This window comes from Camelus dromedarius, chromosome 23 (assembly GCF_036321535.1).
Source record: "Camelus dromedarius isolate mCamDro1 chromosome 23, mCamDro1.pat, whole genome shotgun sequence".
NCBI classification, from domain to species: domain Eukaryota; kingdom Metazoa; phylum Chordata; class Mammalia; order Artiodactyla; family Camelidae; genus Camelus; species Camelus dromedarius.
In genome coordinates, this window is record NC_087458.1 from 5,466,100 (window position 1) to 5,478,138 (window position 12,039).

Sequence of the window (12,039 nt, forward strand, 5' to 3'; positions counted from 1 at the left end):
CTAGAAGTCCTGGGGTCCTGTGTTGTTTGGCTTTTTATCCTCTATTGCTCACCGTATAAAAACCTGTGTGGGGGTCAACGGTTGCAACTGCCTCTCTTGGCCAGCTCCCAAAGGAGGACAGACATTTGACCCCTCTTGAATTCTGCTCCCCAAAGCACTCAATACATTCCACCACTGCTAAAAATGAAATCAAAACAACACCAAAACAAAGCAGGGCCGCTTCACTCACACACCTGAAAGCAGCACTTGGCAGTCTTGAAGAGGGCATGGGTTAGTCTGGTTGAGGGGAAGAGGATCTGGTTATCTCAGTTCAGCACCGCCTTACAGTATAACCACCAAACCCAATCCTAACCCAAAGGGGATGGGGCCAAAGGGTGGCCAAAGCGATGGGGAGGGAGTGGGGACTCCACCTGCATTCTGGTGCCTGCCCAGGTTTTCTCTGTGTAGATTGTCCACATGGTTTCCAAGAGCCTTGCAGACCGCCTACACGGTTATAAAGGAGACTTTAGGGAAGCGAAGAAGCAGAACTGGGCAAGATGGTGAGAGGAGAGACTCCTGGGACTGGTCTCTGATGGGGAAAGTGACAGTGTCACTAAAAGAAGTAAAAGTTGGTCTAGCTGAAATCACGGAAGCCAAAAATGCTGAATAGCCTGCAGAAATACAGACCCAAGGTCACTGCAGCGGTTCCCGCCTTGACATTTCTGCAGCTCTCACTGCCCTTGATCACGTCAGCACGTGGGGGGCTCGCTTTTCTGGGAATCACCTTGCTTTAATTATTTACGTGATCTCAGGCAGGGGGTCTCAAGTTACCCAAAACTGTCTTATCACAGTCATAAGCATGTCAGGGACATTCTTTTTTTTTTTTTTTTTGGTGGGGGAGGTAATTAGGTTGATTGATTGATTGGCTGAATGATTGATTTTAATGGCAGTACTGGGGACTGAACCCAGGACCCTGTGCATACTAGGCATGCGCTCTACCACTGAGCTATACCCTCCCCATCTAGGGACATCCTTTTTGAGACTGCCATAGAAGCCAAACTCAATAGTCCTGAACAGCACTTAACATCCGTCAGTCCCCCACCCAACTCCAGCAACACTCACTCTCATTCCTCCTTAGGTATCCTCTCTTGAGTACTGATAGCACCATCTGTGCATTCACTTAAGCCAGAGACACCATCGCATTCCTCACTCCTCTCCTCTTCTTCCCCACCCACCACAGAGACCAAGTCCTCACTACCTCTACCTGCACCTCCCAAGCTTGGACTGAGATCATTTCTCACCTGAACTATTGCAACAGCCCTCAAGCTGGTCTCTCTTGCTTCCCGTCTCCACACACCCTGCAATCCACCCATCACACAGCGGTCAGGGTGTTACCGTTCTGACTTAACCACATTACTCCTTGGGTTAACACTTGTCAGTGGCTCTCATTACTTAGAGGATGAGAGAAGGGAATAGAGTCCTCCTAACGGGACAAGAGTTAAGGGGAAGTCTGGGTGGGACTGACTGGGAAGGTTGGGAACACAGGGAGAAGTAATTAGAAACACCCAAAATATGTGCATAGTTTTTTTTTGAAATCTTAAGTTTTGCCCCCTATTTGTTTTTAGAGGAGGAGGTAATTAGTGAAGTCTTAGGTTTTGAATTTTTTAATAGACCTTATTTTTTTAAGAATGGTTTTTAATTTACAGAAAAGTCAAGAAGATAGTACAGAGTTACCATACATTTCACACTCAGGTTTCCTTATTGCTAACATCTTGCTTTAGTATGGTGTATTCATTATTATAATTAACAAAAGACGGTTGGTACGTGGTTATTAACTGAACTTCATGGTTTTTTCCAGTTTCTTTAGATTTTACCTAGTGTCTTTTTCTGTTTGAGGATCTCATCTAGACTATCACACATTCAGCTGTCTTGTTTCTCTAGGGTCCTCTTGACTGTGATGGTTTCTCAGACTTACCTTGTTTTTTTTTTTTTTTCCTTCTTCTTATATTATTTCATGCCCATATGTGTATATTGAGATACAATTCTACAAGTATAATTGCTGGGTCAGTGTATGTGCATGAATACTTTAAAAAATTATATTTTAAACAAAATTTGATACATGAAAAGCATAAATGTTACACGGATATAAATTATAGCATTAGTCATCCAATAAACACTCATCAACTGACCACCTAATCCAAGAACTAGAACATGCCTGGTCAGGTATTTTGCAGACTATCCCACAGTCTGGGTTTGTCTGATATTTTTCTCATGATCAGACTGAAGTTATGGGTTTTGAAGAGGAAGACCACAGAGGTCAGGTGCCATTTTCATATAAAGAGTACATACAATTAACATGATTTATCACCTTGACCACCTGGCTGAGGTAGCGTGTGTCAGCCTTCCCCACTGGAAGGTTACTCCCATCGCCCTCCAACATCCCATCTTTCTATGATGTATCTTTGGAAGGAAGACACTATGCAAAGCCCACAATTAAGAAGTTGGGAGTTAGGCTCCCCGCCACTGAGGGTGGAGTATGAACATGAAGTATTCTGAGTTTTCTGTACAGGAAATGTCTCTCTTCCCTCTGCTTACGTATGTATGTATGTATGTATGTATGTATGTATGTATGTATGTATGCATTTAATCGCTTATTTACATCAGCGTGTACTCATGAATACTTATTTTATACTTTGGGCTATGACCCAATAGTGCTTTATTTATTTTCTTTTTTATTGTGGTAAAGCACACATCACAGAAAACTTACTATCGTAATCACTGCACACTTCAGAGGTATTAAGTACTTGCACCAACGTGCACATGCACGTTGCTGTGCAACCGTCACCGCCGTCCGTCCTGCAGAACTGTAGCTCTGGACCCGTTCAACACTCATTCCCCATGACCTTCTTCATCAAGCACACTCACCTCTCAGACTTTTTACCCTTTTCTCAATACTCTGTGAAGGTGGTTCTGGAATCTCTACCTCTCTCAGCGTGTGCCATAACTTTTCCCAGGGCCCAAAAGGCTTCCCAGCAGTGTGTCAGGACTGTCCGTGGAGGACCGAGTCATAAGTGTTGCCCTCATATCAATAACATCCCCCTCATCAGTTTCATAGCCCGCTCCTCACTGCCTAACAGCCTCAAGATACTCCCCCAGGAAAGGATTCCCATGTACTGGTACACATTACCTGCAGATCCATCAGCGAATAATTCTGCCCTCCCTTAGCAAGACCAGCACTAACCCAGTGGGCTTCACCAACGGCCAGGAGAGAAGGGGCGGGGAGATCTTGAGTTAGATGATGATGTCTTACAAGGCATCTGCTTCAGCGAGGCCTCTTCGTAGTCTCCAGCCAATGGCAATGTGGCGACTGGCATCTTCTATCCAAGGAGAATGGCCCACTCTTGTAGGCCGAGAAAATTCAGGGGACTTGGAAGTTCAGTGTTACCAAGCACATCCACGAACATGTTCCCATCCCACATTTTGAGATTCCACTGCTTCTCTATGAGGGCCCTGCCCTTGGCATAAGAAACGTGTGGATGCTGCAAATTCAGCTTTCTGTGAAGGTTACTACGAGGTTCTCGGCCTGGTGTGTAGCATCATCTGCCCTCTGTGGGAGATGAGGGACTTTAAATACTACTATGCAGGCCTTCTGACTTTGGGCCAGTCAAAAGGCAGTAAATGGATGGCCTGAGTCTGCTGTTTTTTTCTCTTTAAAGTATCAACAGCATCCAGCAACAATCAACCACGTCCACTGTCCTTAATGGGCACCGCTCCCTCCATGGATCTCAAACATCAGACGCTGCACCAGCCAGTGCGGCACCGTCTGCTGTCCTTGCCCTACTTCACCATAAAAGATAGTACGTTCTTGAACCCATTATCCTTGAAACAGAAAACATAGTAAAAGACACATGAAAGTGTCAGGAAATCTTGGCCAGTTTTGATGAACCCCTCAGCGAGGGCAGACTTGGGGAGTGAGGAAGCCTTCCCAAAAGGAATGAATGGCTCTTGGCTTTGGTGTTTTTGAAATGTTCCTAGCATAAAGGAATAAGAGTACAGTTCAAGCAAGAAGGAACTACAACGGGGTGGGGGCCACCACTGGTAGAGGCTAAAAGAAGGGCGATCCAGACGCAGGCCAGTCTTCCAAAATGCCCGTGGTCTCCTGCTCCCCCTAGTGTCGTGATGCAGAAGTGCAAGGGCCCCACCCAAGGAAGAGTCCAAAAAACAAAGCTTGGGTATCCAGGCTCCAGGGAGACACCTCCAAGGAAATGGTGATGAATAGGACAGGTTGCGCCCTGAAGGGTTCAGAGCGAGCAGGGGCAGAAGGCACGTGCACAGGTGACTTTGCTAATAGTAACTGCCGCCCTTTACTGAGCGTCGGCCATACATCCGCCACAGCGTCAAAAGCTTCACACGCGTGATCTCATCTTCCCGGCACACCACCGCCATCAACACCACCATGTGGGTGTGGTTACCCCCTTTACCCTAGAGTTAAGGAGACTGAGGCTCAGAGAGGACAAGGCATGCACCCCAGCGTCACTCAGCTGGTCACCGAGATCCAAGCTCAGATTGCGTCTGAATCTGGAGCCTGTGCACACGCTTCGGAGACTCAGCGCGGGAAGTCTCAGACGGGTGAGCGAACTCTCAGAGCCAGTGCCTGAAGGAGATGACATATGATTGGGGCTTTGAATGAGCACCAGGGAATGGATTCCAAAATGGGATAGAGCAGGGTCCCAGAGGGAAAAACCTGAGTTCAGGCGTCAACAGGGAAAACACTGTGACTGTGAATGAAATGAGTGGTTCAGCTTGGCTGGATTGTGGGAAGCAGAGGGAAATAAAATGGAAATGCCAGCCGGCCTTGGTACTGTGTTCTGTGTTCTTAAGACCCCTGCTAGAGGCACGAGGCAGCTGAAAATGAAGTAAGAGGCGTGGTTTCCAATCCGTGTGGAAGGACAGAACCCACTGGCCCCTTGTGACTCTTACCGAGCAGCAGGGATGCCCCAGTGCCGTCAGGTACTCTGAGGGGCAGAAACGGGACGAATGGATGAAGGCCAAGTTAACAAGCATGGCAGGGCTGGTCTGAGACGGTGGCTGTGCCTGGGAGAAGGAGAAGAGGAGAGGATTCCTTCCGCGAGAGGCCACTTGGTACGGTGACTCTCTCCTCTGGACCCCAAATGGCCGTGTGTGGTCCAGCAAGGTCAAATGCACTCAGATGGACAAAGAATACACTTTTCCAATTGAGGCATGTTTCCAGAAAAGTCATGACATAGAATACAACGCAAAGAGACCCACACTCGGCATGAGTTATTGTGTCACCGCTACGTCGCTAAAGGTTGGCTTATTCCTGGCTAAATTAAAAATAAAACTTTAGAATAGAAATATGCTCTCTGGGGTTGGGGGGGGTGAAGGATACAGCTCAGTGGTAGAGTGCATGCCTAGCATGCACGATGTCCTGGATTCAGTCCCCAGTACCTCCATTAAATAAATAAATAAAAACCCAATTACCTACCCCTCCAAAATTTTTTTAATTTTTTAAAATTAGAAAAAATATATGCTCTCTGGGTTCTGATAAGGATCCAACATAAGGGAGAAGACAGGAGCCTTGATTCGTGCCTTGGCTTAGACCACTTTCTGAGAGCAGTCAGGGTGACCTTTCTCCAGCAAAACTTAGGTCAAGTCACTACCAGCTCCGACCCTTCTAGAGCCTCCACGCCCCAGGAACTCAGTCCCCGCCCGACTCCCTGAACTCACCTGCTCCTCGTTCACTGTCCTCAGGTCACATGATGCTCACTGAACCCATTAAGGCCATCCCTGTCTCAGGGCCTTTGCACTTGCTCTTGCTCTGCCTCTATCCACAGACCTCTGTATGATCATCTTGCCATCATCCAGGCCCAGCTCCAACGTTTCTGCCCCAGAGAGGCCTTCCCTAACCACCCTAGTTAAAACTTACCATGCTGTAGTTTCTTCACAGCCCCCATGACTTACCTGAGATTGTGCTATTTACTTGTTTCTCGGTGGTACATGTGCTTACCGCCTCTCGTTCCCTGCGAGGATGTAGGTGCCGAGGGGGAGCAACCTGCGTGGGCCTTGCCGTGTGCGCTGTTCATTCTCTGCCTAGAAGGTGGCCAGTGCGTGGCCGGCCCTCAGTTAGTATTTGTTGCTGGGGACACACTGGCTCTCTGTAAACCGAGTTTTCCACGAATGGGGTATTCTTGGTCATTCCCACCCTTCCCCACCTGCTGAGGCCTCACAGAGACCTTCAGGTGTAGCAAGAACAGGACCCTATCCTATGGCTCATGAGCCTAGAAACTGGTCCAACTTCTGGACTCTCCCTCCAGACGCCCAGTCCCCAGACTTTTTTGCTCTTTTGTTGGAGTAATAGCGGTGTGATGGAATGGTTTGGCAGAGAGGTAGGTAGGCGTAGAGGGGAAGGGGTAGGGAAGGAAGAACTCTCTGAGCCAGAGGGATGGGTAAAGTTATCTCCCAGATCAGGAAACCTCTAGGAGAAAACAGAGTGTCCTTGACCGTAACTTGCCCCCATGCACTGAGGAGACAATACTGAGGGTGGTGTCCGTCCTCTGGGAAGCCTTCGGCAAAGCCTCCTGGCTGGTTAAGTCCTCCTCTACCAGCTACAGCAACCTCCAAATAACCCTAACAGAGCACTTACCGTCCACTGCTGAAGCCATGCGTATAGTCGGCTACCTGCCTGCTCGAGGCTGTGAGGACTTACAGAGCGGGAACAACATCTTACTTATCTCTGGATTCTCAGCGCCTAGTTCTGGGCCTGGCACGTGGTCGGTGCGCACTGAACGTGGAGTGAGTGTGCTTCTGCGGCGTGCCGGGGTGAGTTCTCTATTTCTGTGCCACTCCTTGCCTGTAGTCCTGAGGCAGACTTTCCATGCAAACAGCCGCTCACTGTCGCAGCACCCAGCACTGCACCCCAGCTCAGGCCCACGGGCGGTGAGCACAGATTCCTGAGCAGCCTCACGACAAAAGGAGGAGCCGAGAGGCAAATCTGGGACTTGCGTCATGAGGACACCGTTCTATTTATACCTTCCCCAAGGGAAACAGACATTTCTATAAACATAAAAGATTTCAACACGCCTAAGCATGCGTGTTGGAGGGTGGGGACATATGTGTGTCGCGTGCATCTCTTGGGATGGGGGTGAAGAAGCTGCCTACTTGACTACCTCCCTCAGCTCAGCCTCCCATAACCTTCTGTTTGGACCAGTCATTCAACAGATACTTATTGTTTAGCTCCACATTCGTTTGTTCTTGCGAGTAGGCAACCGTGGGAACCTTTGTTCCTTGAGACTGATATTTAATCTCCCCAAAAGCAAAAGCTCCCTCAACTACTGGTCTCCTCTGTGACACAGCATGACTTCAATTCCTGGAACATTTGATTTACTGGGATCTCGTTATGTGCTTGGCTCTGTGCTGGTGTTTGGGGAGGACATGTGTTGCTTTGTCCTCCAGAGTTTAACATTTTATCAAATCATATACCCAAATATCTCAAGACCCAAGAAGAACATTCTACATTTCCTAGTAGACGTAGGAGAGACTATGGAAGTAAGAGAGTGTTTCCTTAGAGAAGATATATTTCTTGGGGATGCAAAAGACTTCATGAAGAAGCTACCATTTGAATTTTATATTACAAGGGTATTTTGTATACTCTATGGGAAACTCAAAATATCAGGCTCTATTCATTTAACGTGGAGATAGTTGACTTCTCACTACATCTTTGCACCTCCTTCTGGGGTTGTCTGGCTTCATTCTTAAGAACACTAACTTGCTTCTTGGTTTGCTTTGACCTCCATGCCAAACAGTGCTTCCCTTCTCTGCCATGACAGCTCTGGAATCCAGTCTCTGAGAATCACCAATCACATCCCTGTTGTAACTTCTGTGTTTCCACCACTTGCCTCCTTCCCCAGGCTGGACCGCAGTCTGAACCACCCCATCCCCCAAGGTTCCCATCACTAGTGTGACCTTCTTATTGGCCCCCAGGTGGTCCACAGCTCTAGGTCAGCCCTCAACCGTGATCCTGCTGCTAGTCTTTCTGGACCCACAGTGGTGATGGGAAACGCATAGCTGCAGCCCTGGCCACCCCAGTCCATTCACCCCCACTCGCCACAATACTATTCTCTCTGGAGCAGATTCTTAAGGTCTCGTCCTCTCCTCAGAGAGTCTTATTCCTCTGTCCATAGCCTGATTCTCAGTCGAAACTTGGGACTCTGTATTGACATAAAAATTGAGCTCCTTTCTTGTTCACTTTTATTTTCTCCGGCTAGACTCTAAGCAACTTGAAGATCTAAATTTTCCACTGCTTTCATTCTCGATGGTTACCCAGCCCTGTGCTTAGCTGCATGGCAGGTGCACACCAGACACCTGGAGATGCATCTCATTTACATGTACTTCCCTCAGTGCCCAGCAAAGGACACTGCACACAGAGAGAGTACCTCACACACAGTGGGGGCAGCTGAGGATGTGAGTTGTGCGTGCGTGCATGTAGCACGGCGTATAGAGAGACCCAACCCCACGGAACCTTGGTATGACTCAGAACTTCAGACAGAAAGCGCCTGATCTCTCTACCTGGAAGCAAATACAAGACCTGCTTGTCTGGGTTCCACACACCCACTTGCCAGTATCATCCCGGATGAAAGGTGTGCATGGAAAAGGAGGAGGAGGCAGGAGGGACTTCCCCCACTACCTTCATCTCCCCACCCCGGCCTCACTGCTGAGAGTGGAAGGAAGTCAGCCAGGGAACAGAGGCCAGGGTGGTCGGACCTGAGGCTCCCGGGACCCGCACTCGGGATCTTCTCTTTCACGCTCTGTGGCGCTGCCTTGTCTCATGCCCATAAGTGTTGAGATACCAGGTCCCAGCCCTTTTCCCTGATTCTTTGCTGCCTAAAATAGAACTATATTTTAAACTGATTTTTTAATGCATTTCTCTTTAAGGGCTTTTGTTAAGAATGAAGGAGCGAGCCTACATTTTAATATTGTAAGGATGCATTTTACATAAGATAAACAGTAATGTATTTATAGAAGTCCATGTATCTGTAGCTAAATCATGTTAGGCCAACTTTAGAACACTCTGCATCGCATTTGAAATATAATCTTTTTTTTTGAAACTTACATATAATTGGACAGTTTTGTGGCCAGGTTTAAGAGAGCTGTCACATTCAAAGAAGTACTTCCAAAAGCAATTATGTATTTTAATTTAGGGCATTAGAGGAATGCCAAGGAAAGTTTCCAATAACACTCAGAGCAAAATTTCTCAAAATTACATTTCTTACCACCCTATCTGGATACAGACAGTCAGATTGATATAGATACTACTGACAGAAATCACCCCCCTTCAAAAAATTCTCTCCCCTTCCTTTCTAAAATTGCAAAGAAACTGTGCAGACAGCAGACACTCAGCATGTGTACACACTCTCTCTTGCATCTCTTCCTGTCTCTTTTATGTCTCAGTTCTTTAATATGAAGATCAACTTAGCCTTTTGATTTTCTTCAGTTTAGTGTTAATTTACCCTCCTTGCCCATTTCCCAGATTCTGAACAACAAAGAAAGACAAAAAAGAGCTCTCCATTTGGAGGGACAAGCTAGTGTGAAGCCACTTTTCATACTGTCCTTTTAATCTGCATCAAAACTAAATCTAGCAAGAGAATTCGTGGTTCTCCAAATGCTACTGAGGGAGCAGAGGTCTGCCGCGCAACTCATCCCTCCCAGGTTGGAGGATGCACGAGCAGACGCAGCATCCTACAGATCTGGGCTTTTCAGGCCGGCTGATGTCCTTCCTCCCCAGTCGTGTGAGCTTAGCAGAAGATCCTCTTGGTTGGGGAGGGAATGTCTCATAACTACTTTTTAAGATTAGGCACACTCGCTGCTTGGCAGCCCTGAAGCTGGGGTGCAGAGTGGGATACTTCTACCAAGAGAAAAGGAGCCACCTTGTCTGTCTTCTCCCCCTCCATCCCCCGACCCGTGTACGCACACAGGTGTGAGCACACAAACGCCCTGGCCTCCAGCTTAAACTTACCTGATACATTCTAGATGGGACTCCCTGGAGTCCTGGGGGTTTGGTTGTCTCTTTTAAGAGAATCAGGAAGGAGGCAGAGCCAGACAAAGTGACAAGTGTCCTCTCCCTCAGTGACAAGACATAAAACCCAAGATCCAGGGACCCTTTGGGAGACTTTGATCTCACTAAAGACACTGCCCAAGTTCTCCGCATCTGTCTCTAACCCACTCAGAATCATAGGCTGTTGCTCAGAAACCCGTGTGTGTATATTGCTGGAAGAGAGGAAGCAGCCACAGCTACCTGGAGGGAAAGATTATGCAGGGACAGGAAGCTTGCCTAGCTCCATCCACCTCGCTGTGTGTGTGAATTGTTCCTCTACCTTATTCTCTTATCCAGTGCCAGGTGGGTGTCAGGGATTCCCGACAGAAAGACTATGTGAGCAAAGACCTTGCAGTGAGAGACAGCAGGTTATCTGCCAGGAACTACAAACGGGTCCTCACTGATGGGGCAGAACATCAACCGGGGAGTGGTGAGACAAAGCTGGGGGGGCAGGCAGGGCCATACCAGCCCAGAATTTAGGCTTTATCCTGTAGAGACGGGGCATGAGGGGCCCTTGAGGGATTCTGTGTAGGAGAATGACATGGGCCCACTTACATTTAAAATGTGTTTATTTAAAATGTGTTCATTTTAACATGGCTTCAGACTTATAGAAAAGTGTCAAGAACAGTACAAAAAATCCCTAGATAACCTTCAAGCAGATTCACCTAGATTTCAAGTGTTGATCTTCCTCTCTCTCCCTCTCTCTTTCTCTCTCTCTCTTTATTTACTTATACAGGTACAGGTATAGACATATAGATATATACAGACAGATTCAGAAAAAAGGAAACAAGACAAATATATATATATATATATAGGGAGAGAGAGAGAGAGAAAGAGATGTATGTATCTATATTTATATCTATATATGCATAAACAGATACTAAGCTGGGGCATATCTCTGTGTGTGTGTGTGTGTGTGTGTGTGTGTGTGTGTGTGTGTGTGTGTGTGTGTCTGTGTGTCTGTGTGTGTCTGTGTCTGTGTATCTGTATTTATCTGTTTTGTTTTCTTTTTCCTGAACATTTGGAGGGTAAAATGCAGATGATATGCCCCTTTGCCCCTAAATACTTCAGTGTCTAGTTCTTAAAAACAAGAAACTCTCTTACTCTTGCTTTCAAAATTATTACTTTGGCGCCTGTGTAGAAAATGGTTTGCCTCTAGAGAGACCCAGATAGGGAAATGGGTAAAGAAATCTCGTTGGCGGTCAAGGCAAGAGCTGATGAAGGCCAGACCAGGGTAGGCGCTTCTTAAAACCACACGAGTTCTGTGTGGTACACCTTACGTGTCTAGGCGATAGACTGATGGGACTGGTAGGCGGTGAGATGAAGTTCCAGGCGCTGCCTTGTTTCTGGTCGGGTCTGCTGGGTAGATGGTAGGTTGCGGTGCAGTTCACTGAAATGGGGAGCAAGGGAGGGGTGATAAGTTCTGTTCTGGGCATGTTGTGACCAGTGTGCCTTTGAAACATCCAGATGGAGATACTGAGGAGGATGCTGGATGTACTACGGAGCTGAAGCACCAGGTAGAGGCCTGGGCTGGAAACGGAGATTCGCGAGTCATTCGCAAGTTTAAAGGTGGTAATTAGCAGCTGAGGAGTGAGTGAGGTCACCAAGAGAAACGGGGAGCCTGGAGGCAGATCCCTGTGGAAACTCAGCCTCTTAGGGACCTCATTCCATATCTTAGGGCCGTGCAGAACAAAGTCAAGGCTTCATTCCCTGCGGCAGCCAAGTTTCCCAGGACATCGCTGTCATGACAGGGAAACCGCTGGCTGTGGGCCTGGAGAAGCCAGTGGCTGGGGAGCCGGCTGCGGGGGGCTTGGAGGTGAATAGCTCACGTCTCACAGCTGGGGGCTTCCTAAGAGTCAGGAAGGGGAGAGGTGACTTGAAGGGGTTAATCCCTTTGCTCTGAAAGGCTGGATAAAAGCAAGAGAGAATGGGTTCTTGCTTAATGAGGT